Consider the following 12650-nt stretch of genomic DNA (forward strand, 5'->3'; position numbering starts at 1 on the left):
TAGGTGTTCAAAGGTGTTAAGAGGCATTAAATAAATAAGTCTTTAGCTTGGATTTAAAAAGTGCTCAGTCCGGAATGGTGCATAACTCAAGAGGTAGCTTGTTCCACAGTTCATATTTCTATCAGGGTTTCCCATTTTGCCATGTCTTCTGATTTTTTTCTGGTTTGCTATTTTTTTGTTCATTGGTTTTCTGTGTGTTTAGTTCTCTTGTTGGTTTTTCCTGCTTGGGTCTATCTGTCCCTATCTCTCTTGTCTGTCTCTTGGTTCTTGGTAGTGGGCGTTTTTCTCTCTCTGGCCACACCCTTGTCCTGGTGCTTTCCACACACACCTGTTCCTAATTTGCAGCTCATCACCTGGGTTATATAAGGCTCACTGGGTGCAGTAGTTCCTCGCCAGATCGATGCACCTTGTGCCTTCTCTCCAGCTCTGATCTTTGCATCCCATAATCCTGCCTGCCTCGTTGTGTTCCTGACCTCCTGCCTGTTTGATCGACCACGCCTTAGCCTGATGATTTTTGTACTCCCACATCGTCATTGTCCACATTGTCATTATCCCATATTACACTTATCCCATGCTGCACATGTCCCATATTGCACGTATCCCTCTAAAACATCAATTAATAGTAAAAATACCCAACTTAATAAAACCCCTTAAATAGCATAAAAACAGTAATAAATATACCTAAAATGAAAAATAATTAAAAACAATTATTGCTCATGTCCGTCCTTATTTTAATTAGAATAATGCAATTGTTCCAACTGAAGCTTGGGCGTGTCTGTTCAGTTCTGTAACAGCTCGCGGAAAGAAGCTGTTTTTCAGCCTTGTGGTATGAGCTTTAAAGGCCCGATAACGCCTGCCGGATGGAAGCAAAGAAAAAAGGTGATGTGAGGGGTGTGTTCCATCCTGCAGAATACTGCTTGCTCGGCGGAGGCAGCGAGTCCTAAAAACATCATCCAGTGAGAGCAGAAGGAGACCAATGATCTTTTCTGCCGTTCTTATGACTCGTCTGATGGATTTCTTATTGTTTTCAGAACATTTTGCAAACCATGCTGTAATGCAATAGGTTAAAACACTCTCGATGGAGCAATGATAAAAGGCCTTGAGCAGCTCAGCCGACAGGTTGTTCTTCTTCAATGCTCATAGAAAATAAAGACTCTGATATATCATATATATATATATATATATATATATATATATATATATATATGATATCTAATATGATACATATGACGGAATTTCTCTACTTCCCAGGGACCAACCACGGCATTATCAGTGAAAATGCAAAGAAAAAGTGAGGATGCGGTGGAAAGTGGACATGTTGTTTGGTTATGACCCGGAGCTCAAACGTGTCGAGGCAGTTTTGCAGGCACGAGAACGGAGCTGCTGTAGTTAGCTGTGTAGGATAACACTTACCAACATGACATCTCCCAACTGTCTCGTCTTTTCTTCTCCACTGGGAACCTTAAAAAAAAAGCCGAAAACAAAAACTACACACCATTCATCCATGTGAGGAGCTGAAGGCCCACTAAGTGGTCAAATCCCACGATATCACACATGGTTCAAAGGAGACTGCGGTGCCCTAATAAGACCCGTATGATGGGTGAAGAATTATTTTGTGTGGAACATTCAGACCGAGCAGGAAGGGCCGCGGATCCGTCCCCACTTAAGTTCTGGAGCAATGCAATAAAATGATTTCACACAGGCTGGACGAGTGTGCGACTCAGAGGGTGCTGTGTTTGTGACTCAGATTTTGGACCTAATGCTCTGGATGTGAGGTTCCGGATGTGGACACCTCAAGGTTTTTCAACCAGGTTCCCTGATACGTTTCCTGAAGATGCAAAAAAGTTTCTCTGCTTTATTTTAAACTTTATTGTCTTTGTGAAGTGATTTGATTTGCACAAAGACTCCAAACATCTGTTTAACGTGTGTGTTTTGTGTGTATGTGTTTTGTATGTGTGTTTGAACACGTCTGCTGTTGTCTGTATAAAGTGTCCACTTGAAGCAGACAGACGGCGAGCTGAGAGCGTTTTGTCTGCTGAGCATCGATCACATGTCGGGGTTGGTGTTTACTCAGCGTGCACACTCACAGACACTTGTGCAGCTTTTTGCACATCAGTGATCTTTGGAGCTGCTGGAACAAAAAGAGAAAAGAATGTCAAAGTCTGACTTCAAGCTCTGAAACCATTTTAAAGCTGCAACACACGCACACAAACAAGCACACACACGCACGCTCTGTGTCCTCACTCACTTTTCACAAAGACTAAATAGTGTCCTGCCAAAAGAAAACACTGAACTGAGAATGAAGAGCAGGTGTCCCACTGGGAACTGGAGATGGACAACCAATTGGACAAAACCCTTCATCTGCATTGTCTCAGTTCTCCCAGCTGGAAATGGGTTCCAGTTCTGGCTGAGGATGTCACCTGTATCCCATCTAGGGGAAACCGTCTCTGATCCACTTCATGGCACAGTGGCCACGGACAAACACTGGAACCAGCGAAGCTCTGCGTCTGTGCAGGACTGACTCTTCTTATTTTTTTGCACCAAGTTCTCAGTCACATGCTTTTACAAGGAATTCAATCCATTGATTAATGTGTGTGTGTGTGTGTGTGAGAGAGAGAGAGAGAGAGAGAGAGAGAGAGAGAGAGAGAGAGAGAGAGAGAGAGAGAGTGCATGTGTATGATTTCCATGCTGTCTTGCAGAGTTTGGAGGTGGTCACCATTGTTCACAGAGTGCTTTGGCGCCCTCTGCAGGTCAGTCTTGTCACTGCATCCCTTTGCATGAAGCAGTGGTTCTAAATTTGCACTGGCACGCCCCCCTGTGGAATCTTAACTAATGACATGCACTAAATGCCCTCAGACGTCAATGAGGTCATGCAGCTACTTTTCCAAAATGTTGTTGCCGTTTATCAACGATTCTGTGGTTGCAGCAATAAATTGATTCAAATGTTCTAGAAAACAGGCAGAAACAAGTTTTGTTTCAAACAAAACAGCCAAAAATTTCTGACTGACGACAAAGTAAAACACCTTCCAACATTTCCACAACAGTTTCAAAAGTAAACAAAAACTAAAATCCAAAGTGAAGTGACAGAGTTTAACAAGAACAAAATCGGGCCCCGCCCACCTCAGCATCACACCCAGTTTTATCAGGACTTGAATCTGCCTTTTGAGGCATCGTGTTCCAATTTTAGCCAATGTGGCATCAATAAACCACCAAACTTCACAAAGTCCAAAAACATCCAAATATTGACTGTTTTTGTCTTAAATCAAGAATTTCTGAGGCAAACATGTGAACCTGGTTCAGCCTTTAGCTCCCGTCAAACAGCAGGCAGGGAGGGCATTAGGTGGCTTCTTTAAGATCAAATTCATTCATGAAAAACTAAAGACAAAAAACTAGTGACAAGCTCATACAAATAACTGGTGGACTTCTCAGTGAATGGTAGATGGCAGACTTGGAGAAGACTGGAGAAAAGTTGACTTTATGGGACGCATCATCAGTAGTGCTCCTCTGGCTCATGGGGTGTTTCGACCTTTAACACTATACACCCTCACTGGAGGACACCACCTTACAGGCTGTTCAGACCTGAGCTTGCGTCCCATGCCCAATTAGCCATGAGAGTTGCCTTGTTGTCAAGTAGCAAACATTTCATGGTGCTATGCATGGCAGGGGTGTCCAGTTCCTTGAGCCAAGCCTAAACTGACTGCATACCTCCTGGCTTGTTACTTGGGGGTTCAACAGGGGTCATTCCTCTTCAGCCAGAGCCACTGGCTGCTTCTCTCCGCTGCCTCTGATGTGGTTTTATGGCTGTGTGCTGGCTCTGGCCCCTGATTCCCAAGTCCCTCAGCAGTTTGGTGGTAGATGTTCCCACAAACCCTCTGAATCCAACCTCCACTGGGCGGACTTCCGTGTTCCAGCCGCAATGTTGTGCTTCAGCAGCTAACTCAGCTTTTTATATGGCTGTCTTAGAGAACTGTGTCATACCTAGCAATGGGGGTCAACCCCGCCTCCTCACAAAGATAGGAGTTTCTGTCCCCTCCTTGCTCAGACTTGCTCTCAGACACCTGCTGGCTCACGCTTAGGTTAAGATGCCTTGTCAGGAAATTTTAGGCTAAGTTAGGAGCTCTTTGAGAGAGCTTTGAGTTGCTTCGCAGATACAGGCCCTGGTCTTTAACTTCCCGGGTAGCTGGGTGTTGTCAATAGACTGTAGGCCAGAATTGATGTCATTGTGCAGTTGTTTCACATGGTCTCTGTCTTTCAGGTTTGCGTCATAGCACATTTCAAGGCTTTTGACAGGCTGTTCGGATGCTGTGGAGATTGGATTAGCACCAGTGAAGAACTGCAAGTTAATAAGCACTCCTTTCACCACTGAGATACTGCATGTGTTACGGTCAGGAACAGGAATGGGAGGATTTAAAACCCCAAATGCAAAGCAGCCTCAAAGGGATATGTGGCAAAAACCCAGGTGATTTATTTATAGCTAAAGTGATAACTCACAAAAGTATACAGGAGGAATGGAGAAAATGGTGAGGGACTCTGGTTTCAAAAACTAACAAAAATACAACTCTTCTCAGAGGGAAAAACCAAAAGACAGTACTTACAAAAAGGGAACATAAGGGGGCAGCAGATAACAGAACATACACTAATGACTAAACATGACCACAAAGGCTAAAATAGAAAAAGGCAGACACAAAGTGACAAATATCTCATGATACAGAAATAAACCCCAAGCCCCAAAAGACGCTTAATACAACCAAGAAGCAAAAGCACTGAAGTATAAATAAAGACAAGAAAGACCCAGAGAAAACAGTGGCACAAGAGGAGGGACGACAGTATGCAGGCATGAACATATGCACACGCATGCACACCAGGAGGAAAGACAGACACATGAGAAGGACAAACAGTAGATTCACATGCATTCAACATGACTCACAGACCAGGTGACACAGACAAAATGGTCAAACCTGGCACAAAAATCAAATCAACCACATAAACAGATGGTAGCACAACAGCGTGACTTAGATGGTTTGATTTTTATATGGGCCCAGCTGATGTTCTCCTCCAGCTTTCTGAGCAGTCTCCTGGTGCATGGGACGGTGGTATTCAGGGTGGTAATGTCGTCCAGGTATAGGCTCTGAGGCGAGGGAGGCGCCGACAAGAGTCAAGTCTTTGCCAAACTCTGACACATTTTGAGGCTCGAATGATGATCTCCATCACCATGGTGAATGTCAAGGGAGAGACAGTACATCCGACCATGATGCCTATTTCCAGGCGCTGCCATGAGGAGGTAAATTCAGGAGTAGAGAAGCAGAACTGCAAGAATGGGATTTAACCAGGGTTCACTCAAAAAAAAAAAAAAAAAATTATAACTTGCTCAATGAACATAAAAAATTTATGTAAAGTATTTCCACCCAAGTAAAATGTGTTAACCTAGCCAGAAACAGTTTTTCTGAGTGACCTAAGTGTAAATTTGTTGGGTCAACATGAATCTGAGGTGGAATTGCATGTTGAACTGGCACAAGTTTTACACCGGATGCCCTTCCTGACGCAACTCCACATTACATGGGTTAGGGTTAGGGTTAATCCTAACCCTGTAAGTAGTTATAACTACTTTTAAAATAGTACAGTTACATGTCAACTTAACTTTGCTGTGTTGAATCAGCACAATTTATGCAGATCAACATTGGATTTGCTGTGGCGTCCCCGAGTGCAAACAAGCGAGCAGCCAAGGGGACTTACTGTTTTTTGTTGTTTATTTTTTACATTTACATTTTACAAATCTAGTTGGCCTGACCCTGTTGTGTGGGCCGCCAGAAGAGGAGGTACTGCTGGCCCACCACCAGAGGGCGCCCTGCCTGAAGTGCGGGCTTCAGGCACGAGAGGGCGCTGCCGCCACTGACACAACCGGGAGTGACAGCTGTCACACATCAACTCATGACAGCTGTCACCCATCATTTCATCACTCCATAAAAGCCGGATGTCATCTCCACCTCGCTGCCGAGATATCATCTACCTGTGAAGGTAATATTTTCTGCTGTATCTGAACTTAACACTGACTTTATAGTCTGAACTTCTTTGCAGCCGTTTTCCTGTGGGTGTTGCCTTATCTGTGGGATTGGCGTTTTGGTGTGATCAGCGACGGCTTCGCTTCACACCCCAACCAGATAAGTGGTTAACAGGAGCTGCACGAGTGTGTGATTAGAGGTGGAGGTGACTTTCCACCTTCTGACTGTTTTTGTTACTGGGTGTGCACACACCCACATCTCACTGTTTGTGCTCCTCGCCAGCAGTACCAGATCCGACAGTCGGGGACGGTGATCACCTGGGAATTCGGGACTTGGCGGCTCCAGTATTCACCAGGTTCGGTGGTGGCGGAAATCGTGTGGTTCCGGCTCTTCTCAGGACAGACATCTTCTATCCTCGAGCCTGCCCACACGTCACCTTGTGTATTGACTGCTATCAGATTCTGAGATTGTCTGTATATTCGTTGTGCACATTCACAACATTAAATTGTTACCTTTTTGTTGTATGGCTGGGGGGCCTGGCTGCCTTTTTGTTTCTGTCTTTTGTTTTTCCTTCCAGGTGGCTTGCATTTGGGACTGAGTGGCTGTGTTGCTGAGGTTATCAGGACCTCACCCTGATCACCTGCGGCTCGTCAGGACTCACAGCTGAGGTGCATCTATATGGATTGGAACATGGTGGCATTTAAGACTGGAGTATACAGTGTGTATTTGCCAGAGACTCGACCTTGTGACCAGACGGGTGAGATCGTCGTCTCGGGAGCCATCTCATCATCAGTGGATGCAGAGAACGTCCAGGGTTTGATGCACGGTCTGTGAAAGAGGAGGGGGTGAGGTCTCACGCTCGTCAGCACACTTCCTGAGGTACGTTAGATTTTGTGACTAACATTTATACAGTCACTAAATGTGGTGTCCCTCACACCTTTTTATATTGAGCTGTATGTTAGTCATGTATCGGCTTCCACTGCAGTGGAGTTTTGTGAACTGGATGTTCCATGCCTGCAGGTTGGGAAGCTGATTAGTAATCAAGCCAGGAAGTGTTTGCTGTTTGTACACCTTTAAGTGTTCTCTCTGTGTGTAGAGTGTGGACTCACATAAGGGTTCCTTCTTTCACAGACTCGGTTTGTTGCGGCCACCTGGGGGGTGTCGGCGGGGTCCTTGGGTCCGAACAGCTTCTGGCTCCAGACCGTTAGCGCTGCTGGGAGCGCACCACGCCAGACCGCACTTTCTTTTGTTATTTTTGTATCACTGTTATGTATTAAATTCAGTTAGCCTTTGTACCGTGCTCTGCTTATTTCATACTGGGTCCTTCAAACGCTGGTCGGTTCTCCGAGCTGCGTCCGACACATAACACTTTTGGCTCATCTATTGACCGTTCATTTGCGCCCCCTGTTGTGGGTCCGTGTCACTACAGTTTCCCCAACAGACCCATGGTAATTAAGTAACAGTAACGCAAATTCTGTTGGGAAAGTGTAGGTACACGGACCCACAACAGGGGGCGCAAATGAACGGACAATGGAGGAAGTCAAATACAACACTTTACTGTTGTGAAAGGGCACAACAAACACAACAGATTACAATAATAGACAAAAGGTCAAATCGCAACAGGTGTCGTGTGGGCAGGCTCAAAGATAGGAGACGTCTGTCCAAAGTAGAACCGGAACCACACGATTTCCTCCGCCACCAGACCCCGGGAATACTGGAGCCGCCAAGTCCCGAACTCCCAGGTGGCCACTGCCTCCACGTGTCGGATCTGGTACTGCTGGCGAGGAACAAAAAAACAATTAAAGGTGGGCGCGTATGCACCCAGCAATTCACACGGCAGGAAAACCAACTCCACCTCTTGTTGGAAAAAGAGTCTGTTACACGATACACAAAAAGTCACAAAAGGTTACTGTCGAATAAATCTCACAGCTAGCTGAGAACGTTACCTTCCTGGTAAAGCGATATCTCGGCAAAGAGGTGGAGATGACGTCTTGCTGATATACTGATGCTGATCAGATGAGTGGTGACAGCTGTCATAGGTGATGAGTGTCAGCTGTCACCCCGGCTACTCCTGTTAGGCGGCAGCGCCCTCTGGTGCCTGGAGCCCGCACTCCAGGCAGGGTGGCCTCTGGTGGTGGTGGGCCAGCAGTACCTCCTCTTCAGCGGCCCACACAACAAATTCATTATGTTGACCCAACAAATTTACGTTTAGGTCACTCAGCAAAATTGTTTCTGGCTATATTAAGGCATTTACTTGGGTGGAAGTACTTTCCATAATTTTATTATGTTCACTCAGCAAGCTAGATTTTTAAGTTGTTGTATGTTATGTTAAAACTACATGATATGAATGTGTTCACCCATAAAACTTGATTTTATATCATAGAAGTTACATGTACCGTAACATAAAAACCAACAATAACCCATGTTGGTTTATTTGAGTGTTGTGATGGTGTCCAAGGGAGCTCATGGGGCACGGAGCCAATGGCGTCAGCAACGTCCGGGAAGAGCACATGGAGGTTCGTTTTCTCCAGCTTTGCAATCTGGATCTGGTGCCAGTTCTTGGTTAAGTCTCTCAGATTGTCCATTGGCCTGTGGATGGTGTTGGGAAAGTGTAGTGACACGGACCCACAACAGGGGGCGTAAATGAACGGTCAATAGATGAGCCAAAAGGTAACAATTTAATGTTGTGAATATGCACAACGAAATACAGACAATCACAGAATTTGATATCAGTCAATATACAGAGGTGACGTGTGGGCAGGCTCGAGGATAGCAGACATCTGTCCAGAGAAGAGTCGGGTCCCACACGATTTCCACTGCCAACGGATCTGAAGTACGCCGGAGTCGCCAAGTCCTGAGTCCCCAGGTGGCCACCGTCTCCAGCTGTCAGATCTGGTACTGCTGGCAGGAGGCAGAAAAACAGTTAAGGGTGAGTGTGTGAAAACACACCCAGTAAACAGTCAGCAATACGAGTCTCTCCTTTGTCGGGTGGGAACAAACACCTCCACCTCTGAACACCAGAAAACAGTTTGTGTCGGGTTAACCTTCTACTTGTTGCAGTTCGGAGTGAGGAGTGAAAATCGTTCACTCCTCGGCCATCCACGAACCCCAGCCTCCAGCTGACAGTAGTGGGTTAAACACCTGCAAACAGTTCACAACAGGAGAAAGCAAGCAACGTGCGTAGGCATAACAACGGCTGAGAATTTACCTATAGGGTAGACGATATCTCGGCAGCGAGGTGGAGTTGCTGCCCGGCTTTTATGGTGATGGTGGTTTGTGGTTAATGAGTGACAGCTGGTGATGAGGTGGTGATGACTGACAGCTGTCACTCCCAGCTGCTCCTGTGACGTGGCTGCGCCCTCTCGTGCCTGAAGCCTGCACTTCAGGCAGGGCGCCCTCTGGTAGTGGGTCAGCAGTACCTCCTCTTCAGCGGCCCACACAACAGGACCCCCTCCTCAACGGGCGCCTCCTGGCGCCCGACCAGGCTTGTCCGGATGACGGACGTAGAAGTCGGCCAGGAGGGCCGGGTCCAGGATGAAGCTCCTCTTCACCCAGGAGCGCTCTTCGGGTCCATAACCCTCCCATTCCACCAGATACTGGAACCCCCGGCCCCATCGACAAATGTCCAAGAGCCTGCGCACCGTCCATGCAGGCTCTCTGTCGATGATCCGGGCAGGAGGCGGCGCCGGTCCGGGGGTGCAGAGTGGTGAGGTATGGTAGGGCTTGGAAAGCCATGGAAAGCCACGCGGAGGCTTCGTGCGTAACGACCGATTCGCTGTTTGAGCGAGACAAAGAACACCTCTGTTTCGGCGTGTCATGGGACAAGTTGGGACATGCCTATCTCGGCTTTCAATGCTTACCAGTCCAGTAAGTATCAGAGAAATTGTGGAGAGCTGGGCAAAATACATCTATCAACTGTTTCAGAAGACCATAACAGGTCAGATTAACATAAAAAGGTAAATATTACTCACAGACATATGCTCTTTGGGGTTTTAGTGGGGAAAAGTTAAGATAAAGCGAAATAAGGCAGCATTCATTGATTATCAATGTAAATAAGACTAAGGAGCTAATCCTGAGTGACTCTGGTCCTACTCAGTCCTTGTCTATCTCTAACCAGCCAGTTGAGGTTGTGAGCAGCTTTAAGTACTTAGGTAGCCTCATAGATAACAAGCTCAGTTTTTCAGAAAATGTGGATGAGATTTATAAGAAAGCCAACCAGAGACTATTCCTGATTAGGAAACTCAGGGGCTGGGCTTGTCTGATTGCGTCAGACAAGCTTGAACCCTCGTGCGCATGCGTGAGTTTTTTCATGCCTGTCGGTTGCGTCATTCGCCTGTGAGCAGGCTTTGAGTGAGGTGTGGTCCACCCTCTCGTCTATTTTTTATTGCGAATAAATGTCTGAACGATTTGGAGCTTTGCTGCATCAATTTTTTTCCAGAAACTGTGAGAGACCTCCAGGTGGACACCGTTCAAAAAATTAATATGGCTTTCAGGGACGATTTTATGGGGATTAAACAGATTACGGAGTGTTTTTTTTTTCATATTATCTTTATTAAGTTTTCGTTTTTTTTAATAGGAAAAAAACAACAACAAAATACAGACTGCCAGACAAGACAAAGGCGACTGTCAATAATTATTGAGCAGATTAGATTGATATAAAATAAACAACTAAAATCAACTTATGACATGACATTGAGCAAGAAATGGTTCCCAAATTCTCTCATGTTTCTGTTTTTGGTTCATATTTTCTGATCGCACACACTCCATTTGGATAACAGACACCATTTCACGGAGCCAGTGTTCAAAATTTGGTGGTGTTATGGACTTCCAGTTTAACAAAATAAGCTTTTTAGCCACCACCATTCCAAGACGCAGTGCTTGCCAGATGTCTGTTGTGAGTCCCAGATCCTGTATAGAACATCCAAGTATTGTGTGATCACTTGCCACACTGAACGGTACTGAGTCTAAAAATAATTGTGGCAAACCATCTCCCAGTGCCATGAATTCACTCTTCCCCCAGTTTATGGTATACCCAGAGATCCTTCCAAAGGAATATACATATTCTAGCAGTGCAGGAGTGGATGTATTTGCATTGGCTAGACATATCAAAAGGTCGTCTGCGTACAAAGTAACACGTTTCTATTGACCCTATTGTAATGCCCTTGATATTCGGATGTTCCCGTATCCCAATAGCTAGGTGCTCCCGTGCCAGATCAAACAATAAAGGGGACAAAGGATCCCCTTGTCGCACTCCCCTTCCCAAGGAAAAGGGGACGGCTATAGTCCTGTTTGTAATGAAAGAAGATCTAGGGTTAGTATACAAAATTTTGACCCACTCAATAAACCTGTCGCCAAGAGAAAACCTTTTCAGTGCTTGAAATAGATAAGGCCATTCTATGGTGTCAAACGCTTTGTGGGCATCCAAGGAAAGTATGGCGGCTTCATTATAGTTTTTGTGATTATCATATAGAATATTAAGGATTTTACGGACATTACAAAAAGAATACCTACCAGGGATGAACCCTGTTTGATCAGGGTGTATGATGTGCGAAATACATTTACCTAGCCGCGTGGCCAGCACCTTGGTTATAATTTTCAAATCATTATTCAGTAGAGCAATTGGCCGATAGTTCCCTGGATCTGTATCATCTTTTCCCTTTTTTAAAAGAACACATATGTTAGCATCACATAGAGACGACGGGAGCAGTTTGTTTGCAAAAGTATTGCGTATCATACTTAGTAGCAAGGGGATCAGTTTAACACAAAATGCTTTGTAGAATTCGGGGCCATATCCATCTGGCCTGGGGGCCCTTCCAGAGGGGAATGCCTTTATAGCTTCAAGAATCTCAGCTGAGCTAAAATCTGAGTCCAAGCATTCCCTTGAAGACTTATCCAACTGTGGGAGAGGCAGAGACTCAAAAAACTTATTTAGATCATCTAAAGAGGCCCTTGTGTTGGGAAGGTGTCGTAGCACGGACCCACAACAGGGGGCGCTAAAGAACAGACAATGAATAAGACAAAAAGTAACAATTTAATGTTGTGACAACACACAACTAAACACACAAAATCAGTAAAGTCAATTAACACCAGGTGACGTGTGGGCAGGCTCGAAGATAGAAGACCCCCGACGAGAGAGGAGCTGCGTCCCACACGGCTTCCACCACCAACGGTCTGAAGAACACCGGAGCCGCCAAGTCCCGAATCCCCAGGTGGCCTCTGTCTTCGGCTGTCGACCCTGGTACTGCTGGCAGAAAACAAAGACAAGATGAATGAGTGTGAATCCGCACACTCAGTAATCCACAGTCTGCACTCAGTTAGGAGGGAGCACCTCCACCTCCAATCACACACTCGTGCAGCTCCTGTTTAACCACTTATCTTGGTTTGGGGTGTGAGGCAAAGCCGTCGCTGATCACACCAAACGGCAATCTCACAGATAAGGCAGAACACCACAGGATAACGGCTGCAAAAGAAGTTCAGATTATCACTCAACGATTTGAGTCAGCAGAGTATATTACCTCTTCGGTAGTTGATTTCTCGGCAAGGAGGTGGAGTTGCAGTCCGGCCTTTATGGTGATGGTGATGATGAGGAATGAGTGCGGGCTCCAAGCAGGGCGCCCTCTGGTGGTGGTGGGCCAGCAGTACCTCCTCTTC

Source organism: Thalassophryne amazonica, chromosome 18 (assembly GCF_902500255.1).
Source record: "Thalassophryne amazonica chromosome 18, fThaAma1.1, whole genome shotgun sequence".
NCBI classification, from domain to species: Eukaryota; Metazoa; Chordata; class Actinopteri; order Batrachoidiformes; family Batrachoididae; genus Thalassophryne; species Thalassophryne amazonica.